The 9,657-nt window shown below is 50.5% G+C and overlaps 1 protein-coding gene across 1 annotated transcript in view; it reads right to left on the minus strand.

Annotated features, from left to right (window-relative positions):
* Nucleotides 1-7,449: 7,449 nt before the first annotated feature.
* Nucleotides 7,450-9,657, minus strand: part of LOC146830210 (lymphocyte antigen 6E-like) — an 89,718-nt gene continuing 87,510 nt past the window's right edge. Inside the window, exon 4 of the mRNA XM_085604427.1 lies at nt 7,450-7,832. The gene's annotated coding sequence lies outside the window, so the exon portion shown is untranslated. The remainder of the gene's footprint in view (nt 7,833-9,657) is intronic.

Below are 9,657 nucleotides of genomic sequence, written 5' to 3' on the forward strand. Positions count from 1 at the left end.
AATAATTGTTGTTCAGGTCTTCTTTTCTGCACTGACCCGCGGCGTGGAGGAGGCCATCAAGCGACTGTGTGAAGACGACGACTACAGCACAAGAATATGTAAAAATAAATGCAGATGCCGCTTTGTTACCAGGTGCAAAGAAAGAGGTCACATGTATCATATTTTAGATTCAGAAAGCTGCCATTTTACCCTCCAGCTGGCACCGACAAGCTCGCTGTCTGGCCTCCTAGTATATCGCCCCCCTGGCCATTTTGGCCCCTTTGCTAGTGCTCTCTTAGAATCAATATCTTCACTAGCCTATTCTACCTCCAATTTTACTATACTTGGAGACCTGAATATTCATTTCGACGACCCCCTAGATATAGGGGCCGCCGATCTGACTCTAGACCTGGCAGCCTACGGCCTCCAACTGACTAACTCTGGAGCCACCCACACCAAAGGTCACCTGTTAGACCCAGTCTTCACCAATGTCCACACCCTCCAATCCAAAGTGTCTCTTCCCCTCCCTTGGACAGACCATTTCTTGATCCCTCTCTTCTTACCAGGAGTATTTAGGAAGCCCCACAAGCCTGCCACCCTTATCCGGGACAGAGCCTGGTCCAGGCTCTCCACAGAGGACTGGGCCAGAACTCTCAACTCGATGACCCTTACTCCGTCAGAGGACCCTGTCACAGTGGACAGAAATTTCAGAGAGTGGATTTCCACTTCCCTGGATTCGATCCTCCCCATTAAAACTCGTGAGGACAAAAACGGAAAGACAGGATCAGCTCCCTGGTTTAGCCAGGAGCTTAGAATCCTCCGCAAAGAATGCAAAAAAGCGGAGCGACTGTGGAGAAAGGACTGGCTCCACTCCAGTAAGGACGCCTACCGTAAGTCAGTGAGAACCTACAAATCCACCCTGAAACTCACTAAAGCCTCATATTACGATGCTAGAATAAAAAACGCCACTAATTCGGCGAGAGAGTCGTACCTTATCGCCAAAGAGCTTCTGAAAATACCAACACCCCCCTCCTCCAACAGCTCCCCTCTGGGCAGAAGCGATGAACTGGCAACCTACTTCGATTCCAAAATCTCCCGCATCTTGGCCTCTCTCCCACCCCCCAGTCAGCCAACCCATAGCAACACCGATGTGTCTATTACTCACACTGAAAACATCTCTCACCCACAGCTAACTGCGTTTAGGGCTGTATCCCTGGACGAAGTGGGAAAAACTTTGGCCAAGATGAAAAGCGGATCTCCCCTCGATCCCGCCCCCATGAGATTCCTGAAAACAGTTGCCCCGGTCATCGTACCCCCTATTACGGAGCTGATCAACATCTCGCTGTCCCAAGGCTCTGTCCCTCCGAGCTGGAAGGGTGCAGTAGTCAAGGCCCTCCTTAAAAACCTCAACTGGACCCCTCCGATCTGGCAAATTACAGGCCGATCTCGCTCCTCCCGGGCATTAGCAAAATTGCCGAAAAACTGGTCAATGCCCAACTGTCCCTGTTTCTCGAATCCAACAACCTTCTGCGTCAATCCCAAACAGGGTTTCGCCCTGGCCACGGCACGGACACCGCCCTCCTCACAGTCATCGAGGAGGCAAGGTGCATCTTGGATTCAGGAGGGTCAGTGGCAGTGATCCTCCTGGACCTTAGTGCAGCCTTTGACACGGTGAACCACCGTGTCTTGCTCCATCGGTTGGCCAGGGCAGGTCTCGGGGGTACCGCGTTTGCCTGCATAGAGTCCTTTCTATTGGGCCGCTCCTTCCAGGTCTGGGACGGCAATTCCCGCTCAGCCTCATTCCCTCTCTCTAGCGGAGTCCCCCAAGGGTCTTCGCTAAGCCCCACTCTGTTTAACGCCTATATGGCCCCCCTGGAGGATGTAGTAACCCCATTCGGTATCAAGATAGTGAGTTATGCGGACGACACGCAATTGGTCGTCTCTCTCTCACATCTTGACCACCGCCCAGACAATCTGTTGAACTGCCTCCAGGAAATCCACCACTGGATGTGCGATTCATCACTCAAGCTCAATGGATCCAAAACGGAGGTCATGCTCATGGGCAAGAAATGGGCTACTATTCCTTCATCGGTCTGGCCTGACGTTTTTGGCGAGGCGCCCACCCCGAAGAAGGAAATTAAGACCTTGGGAGTCTGGCTTGAACCTGATCTATCCATGAAGACCCAGGCAACCAAAACAGCAGGCACTTGCTTCGGACTCATGCGCTCTATCCGAAAGATCCTCCCGCTACTCCCTCCCCTATCAAGGAAACTTCTTGTCCAAGGCCTGATCCTTGCTCGCCTCGACTATAGCAACGCCGTTTATCTAGGAGCCCCCGAATCCACTCTGGCAAAACTCCAGCGCGCTCAAAATGCAGCCGCCCGGCTCCTAATGAATCTTCCCACTAGAGCCTCTGCCAGACCAGCACTCAAGGCCCTACACTGGCTCCCGATCCGTCAGAGGATTGAATTCAAGGCCATGTGTACCACCCACAAACTCCTTAACGGCCAAGGCCCTTCGATCCTGAGAGACATGGTCACTCCCTATAAGGCTCCCAGACTCCTGCGCTCTGACAATGAGCGTCTGGCCAACGTTCCGAGATTCAGGAAGGTGCGCACTGGTGGTCGACGCTTCGCAGTAAAGGCGTCCTCTGGATGGAACTTACTTCCACGCCGCTTGCGTCTGGAACCCTGCCACCTTCGGTTCCGTAAAGAACTGAAACCCTTCCTCTTCCCCAAATAGTACCTCCTCTCCCCCCCTGATCATTACTAGTCTTTTACAGCGCGGGGATGCCTCCGGGTCACCAGGCGCTTTACAAATCGTTAAATAAATAAATAAATAAATATCAACTGTTCAAGAGAAGCTCAAATTACCAACCTCATTGAACCCTTTGATGCAGAGGTTCTAAACGGGAGAGATGACATCAGCTAACCCCCGTCACCTGAACTACTTCCAGGAGACCTGTGCAATGCCTATGGGTTGTCACCATGGTAACCACTGGGTCTAGCTGTCGATGTATCCACCCAGGAAGCAATACCTCTCAATGTAGAGATCCAAGAAGTCAGTGCTCTGCAGAGTGGTAGGCTAAACTAAAAGTTGCCATCAGCAAACACATAGGAGCCATGGTTGGATGTCAGAGTATTGTATACAGAAGTATCCGATGGCAAATATTGTGTTCTACATATCGTTTACAGGAAATATCATCTCGTCGGGTGTAGATCATCCTTTAAGTCATATGGGTGATACTTTTGAAAAAATACTGAAGATAACATTTAGGTCAGATGATGTTCTGACAATAATAATTTGTTACCACTTCATGGGCAGAAAACTTGTTAACCAAATTCACCTGCGCATGGGAAACCTCACCATGGATAAAAAGTTGAGCCACCAGTGTGTGATGAGTTGTGATGTCAACAGGTGAGCGCTTTTGCTTCCTGTGTTTAATTTGTTAAAGAACAAGTGCCAAGCCCTAAGTTTCTCAGAAGCTTTCGGCCGGCACTATTGAAAGTCGGGGTGCTGAACACCAAGGCTGTCTAGTCTAGATTCCATCTCACGCCTCTTTCATCCACCACCAGGCACTCCCTGTTCCTTGATCTCAACCTTTCAGGTTCATTTTCATCACTGCTTTCTCCCTTTTGTCACAGTTTGGGTCACTCCCTTTTCCGTGGTTTCCCCTTTCCTGTCTTCTTGTTTTGTTTTGGGTTAAAGTCTGATGATAACAAAAGACCTGGTCCAAAAATGAGATCCTAATTGTTGTCAACAGACAAAGGGATGAAGCTTAATCAACAGTCTGTCGCACTTGGTGACCTTTATGTGAGCATCGCCGATGTATAAAATCTTTAAAAACATGGTGTAAGGAAATGCCTCTCTTTGTATGGTCCCACCTGGGTTTTTAAACTGTTGCTGCTGCTTTTTCGACTCAGAGTGCACTGCCAGACCTCAGTGCCTGCTAAACAGATATGTCAAATTGATTCATACCCAATTGGCTAAGCTAACTTGCCTGTAAGTACCTAGTAAATGATATCCAGGGTAGTCCGGGGTATGTAAGTTGGGGCATCCCCTCAGGGACTGCAGCACTGGTTGTGCCACCCAGTTTGCGACATGAGTAAAACGAGTCTCTGAGTCTGCTATCTGCAGGCTGAAGGAGCAGTTTAAATTGCTGACCCGACTTTTCCATTTAAAGTAATGGCACAGTCAGACTTCAACCTGGTATATGTGTAAGTTGCCCCTATGGCAGGCCTATCGAGTCCTAGAGCTGGGTGAAACTTATCTCAAGAGAAGAATGCATATTATACATGTTTGGATAGTGAAAACAGGAACCTGTTGTTGTTACTGTGGAAAGGTTTAGTTGCCCAATTTGCGATACAGAGTTACCCGCAGACCACCCCCTCAACTGTGCTAACTCTGAAACGGTGCAACCAAAGTGGGTCATCCAAGGTATCAAACAACTCATTACATTAGGTCTGACTTGTTTGCAAGTCAAAATTAATGTAAAAAGTTCCAGTATGCAACTTTATCAAAGTTGCCACTTTGTTATGTCTTGTTCCCTGTGCTGTTACCAGATGCACAGTCATGCTGCTGAGACAGCTTTCTGCCCTCTTGGGGAGACCTGCTAGGGACTCCCAGAAAAGGATACCATAGGAGACTGATCTGGAAGGTGGTGTCACCTTCCTCCTGCAGGAAGCCACATGCATGTTGGGCTTAAAAGCTGGCTTCAAAGGAAAAGCCACCTTCAAAGGGAAAATGGGTAACACTTGGGAAAGGAGCTGCTCCATTGTTCAGGCAGATAGGCTGGTACTAAGGACAGGAGAGGAGAAGCCCGTTCCCAAACTAGATTATAAGGGGCGTGTAGGCCCTTTGGTAGCCACATCTCTGGGTTGGGCTAGGGAGCTCCACATGCCGGGAAAGAGGTCCTGTCCTATTGGAAGTGGGCAGAATGGTGCATCCTGGGATGCCCAGATGCCACACTTTGCAGGAAGTGGTTATCAGGTGGGAGGGGACCTGGTAGTCCATTGGCCACCAACCACATCCTGTCCTGAGGGCATTTTCTGAGCATAAGTAGGACACCCTTGACACCCTGAACTCGGATCTTGACTGGACTGGAAGAAGGACCGAGGGACGACTGCCCTGCTGCACCGTGGAACCAGCAAAGAGGCTGCACCGCGGTGGACTGCACCTGCTGCCAGGCGGGACCAGCAAACAGGGTGCACCGCGGTGGACCGCACCTGCTGCACCGTGGGACCAGCAAAGAGCCTGCACCGCGGTGGACCGCACCTGCTGCACCGCGGGACCAGCAAAGAGCATGCACCGCGGTGGACCGCACCTGCTGCACCACGGGACCAGCAAAGAGCCTGCACCTCGGTGGACCGCACCTGCTGCACCGCGGGACCAGCAAAGAGGCTGCACTGCGGTGGGCCACACCTGCTGCACCGCGGGACCAGCAAAGAGGCTGCACCGCGGTGGGCCACACCTGCTGCAACGCGGGACCAGCAAAGAGGCTGCACCACGGTGGACTGCACCTGCTGCCAGGCGGGACCAGCAAACAGGGTGCACCGCGGTGGACCGCACCTGCTGCACCGTGGGACCAGCAAAGAGCCTGCACCACGGTGGACCGCACCTGCTGCACCGCGGGACCAGCAAAGAGCATGCACCGCGGTGGACCACACCTGCTGCACCGCGGGACATTGCAAAGAGCCTGCACCGCGGTGGACCGCACCTGCTGCACCGCGGGACCAGCAAAGAGCCTGCACCGCGGTGGACCGCACCTGCTGCACCGTGGGACCAGCAAAGAGCCTGCACGGCGGTGGACCGCACCTGCTGCACCGTGGGACCAGCAAAGAGCCTGCACCGTGGTGGACCGCACCTGCTGCACCGCGGAACCAGCAAAGAGGCTGCATCTCGGTGGACCGCACCTGCTGCACCACGGGACCAGCTAAGAGGCTGCACCTCGGTGGACCGCACCTGCTGCACCGCGGGACCAGCAAAGAGGCTGCACTGCAGTGGGCCACACCTGCTGCACCACGGGACCAGCAAAGAGGCTGCACCGCGGTGGGCCACACCTGCTGCACCGCGGGACCAGCAAAGAGCCTGCACCGCGGTGGACCACACCTGCTGCACCAGGGACCAGCAAAGAGCCCGCACAGCGGTGGACCGCACCTGCTGCACGGCAGGACCAGCAAAGAGCCCGCACAGTGGTGGACTGCACCTGCTGCAAGGCGGGACCAGCAAAAAGCCCGCACGGCAGTGGACCGCACCTGCTGCACGGCAGGACCAGCAAAGAGGCTGCACCGCAGTGGACTGCACCTGCTGCACCTCGTGGCTAGCAAAGGAGAGGGTCTGTGCCCGCCTTGTCCTGCTCAAGAAGAAGTCGTCTCCAGATCCAAGCCAAGAGACTCCAAGGACCAGCTTACTCGCCTTCTGTGTGCAGCACAGGGACACATCAGCTGAAGATGCCTGCAGAGGCGAGGTGGTAGCTTGAAGTCCTCGATGCACCCATAACTGTTGCTATGCAGCATATGGCACCAGGAACTGATACACAAAGTTGCACCGAGTTTGCTGAGCCCCAGAGTTTCACTGGAGTGCAACTGGGACATCCAGGGGACCAGTTATTGACTTAGGAAGGATTGGCATGTGACCGTGATTCTGGGCGACCGGTAGTCTGGTGGTGATTGGACTTCCGCCAGCACAGAGAGGACTTTGAGGAATGTCAACCCTGTGACCAGGATCACCTCACTCCCTTTGTGGGCTGAAAAGAAGTCTCAGCAAGACCGCCATCGACTGTATTGCACCCCTAGACATCCTTTGAAAATCATAAGCATCCTACATCTCTTGCATCAGGACCACTTTCAGGGGAAGGCCCTGGAAAGGATAAAATGCCTGGAACTAACTGAAGACTGCTTTACCTGCTGAGGTACCTGTTTCTGAGGACCTTGCTGGGCCCCCCCGACTGGCTCCATACTGGAGTTGGTCACATAAAGTGAGGGCTAGGGACCACATTACAACTAGTTTAAACCTTTTAGTGAAAAGGTTTCTATGTGTCACATTTGTTGAAATTGCCAATGCTTGTTCACAGTTGAGTGAAATGATTTGATTTAATATGTCTTGCAAATTCTATATCTCCTGAACCCTCAGGTGATCTTTTTCGTTGTGGTGTCTGAAAATACATCAAAATACAGTCTATTTCTAAATTGGTGTCAAATTTCTTTGGTGTCTTGCAATTTCTTTTTAAATAATTTAAACTCGTTACTTTGGGCAATCCTTGCTGCTTAGAGTCGCAGCTTCCCAGGGTTGAGCTGACGGGTTGACAAACGAAACCTACTGGTCCTAAGGGGATTGGTAAGTGTATTACACAGTGAGATCACAGAACCACACCACATAACACACCCCATTTTCTCACACATGGTACCCCCTTATTACATATTTTTTATATAGTCACAAAATAAGTAACAACTGAATGAATGAGAAAAGCACTTTTATATATTTAACAATATACATTTATTTCTGTGTATTGCAAATGAACGTGTGCATATTCAAATTCATGGTAATTGCTTTAAGGTACAGATGATATTCGCTTTCATTCAGAAGAAAAATAAACGTTTCAAACAGTAAAACATGCCGTTTTTAATAGAGACATTTATGGCCAGAAGGGCAGACTGCAGAATTCTTCAGCGTGTATTTCGACTCCAGATTTGTATGCAGTAGTCAGCTGTGTTCCGCCCCTTGTGGCACAAATCAATCAATCAATCAATCAGGATTTGTAAAGCGGGGCAAATCACCCGTGAGGGTCTCAAGGCGCTGGGGTTGCTAGCTGCTTCGCGGAGCTCTGTTCATTCGAACAGCCATGTCTTGAGTCTCTATGCAATGAGGAAAAAACAAGGAGAAGCAATGAAAAACGAGGCAAAAGCAGGAGAAAGCACTCAGAAAAACAGGGGGGGGGGAGAAAGCTGTAAAAACAAGATAAAAGCAGGAGAAAGCACTTGAAAAAACAGGGGGGAGAGAAAGGAGAAAGCCGTAAAACACGAGGCAAAAGCAGGAGCAAGCGTATGAACTGGTCTCTTGTTGGTTATTCTCCCACTTTTTCCCCCCGTTTTAACTACTGGAGGCTGATTTTCGACTCCGACACTGCACTGAGGCCTGCTAACCAGACTTCAGTGCTCCTTCCCGAAAACAAGGGGGCATATTTACAAGGGGATTGCGCCACCGGACCGTCACTTTTTATGATGTTCCGGTGGTTCAATGCCCTGCACCATATTTATAAAGTGGTGTTGTGTGGCTTAACGCCGCATTACAAATATAGTACATTTTCACAATTTTTTACATGAACGGGGCGTGCAATGGATGTTCCACCCATGCTTTTTGACGTTGCCCCAGATTTGCAAGAATATGAAAATCTGAGGCAGCACCAACAACTGACGCCATGCCAAAGCAGATGTTAGATTGGTGAACTAGGAGAAATATTTGTATTTCTCCTTGTTTTTGCTACTTCGATGTATGTTGCATTCTGCAGCACACAAAGAAAGAGCGAAACACTTTTAATGGTTGTTTCTGTGCAGGGAGGTGTCCCTTCCTGCACAGAAACAATCATTAAATGATGGTGGTTTGCTACTCCTTTGTGTGCTTCAAATCGCCATTAGTACAACACAGGCACCCTTTCACTATGGTGCAAGGGTGGCTGTGTTGGCACGAGGCAGCTGTTTTTAGCACCAGCAAAAGAGAAAACACAGGGCTGCTGCCCCTATTTTTTTTCAGGGGCTAAGCTGTCGGAATACAGGACAGCAGTGAGGACGTAATATGGTCCCAGGCATGGTAAACAATTTGGAACCTCAAAGCCTAGACTGATGGTGTTTGGATCCGTTATTACGCATTTGATAATTTATATTGGCCTTGAAAAAGCCCTGCAGGCGAAACGCGCGTCGGCTGCTACGTGATTTTGGAATAAAAGTTCAATCATTGACATCTCGACATGGAATTGGATCGATATTTGTAATTTTCTGTGTTCTTTGGCACAGTCGAATGGACATAATTATATCAAGTGGAACATCGCTATATGAATCAGGATTGCGCATTGTATGACTTCACTCTGGTGTGCTATTGTGCCGATTAGGTTGATACACTAGGAAATACGACGGTTTGTGCACATGATGTGGGGAGAGTGATCTGTGCAAGAAGAGTGGGCCCGCAGAGTGCTGCGGTCACTGGGTGTGGGGTCTGGAAAAGGATCACCAATGCCCCACCCCCATTCTTGAGAAGGCTCCCTAGGGAACGCAGACCATCCGAGCTCACACGCAGAGGAGGAAGAGGGGGAGTCTGCGCACAAAGGACAGCTGCAGTGTTACTTCAAGAGTAAGACTGGCCTGTGGATAAAAGAGAGAGGAGAGTGAGAGAGGGAGAGAGAGAGAGAGGAGAAGAGAGGAGAGAAGAGAGAGAGAGCGAGAGAGAGAGGAGAGAGAGCGAGAGAGAGGGAAAGGGAGGGGGAGAGAGAGAGAGAGAGAGAGAGAGAGAGAGAAGGAAAAATATAGAGAGGAGGAAAGAGAGACAGAGAGAGAGACAGACGGAGAAAGAGAGATAGAGAAAGAGAGGGGAGGGAAAGATAGAAAGAAAGGGAGAGAGAGAGAAGAGAAAGAGAGAAAGAGAGAGAGGAGAGAGAGACAGAGGGAGAAACAGATAGAGAAAGAGGGG

This window comes from Triturus cristatus, chromosome 5_1, assembly GCF_964204655.1.
Source record: "Triturus cristatus chromosome 5_1, aTriCri1.1, whole genome shotgun sequence".
Taxonomy (NCBI): Eukaryota; Metazoa; Chordata; class Amphibia; order Caudata; family Salamandridae; genus Triturus; species Triturus cristatus.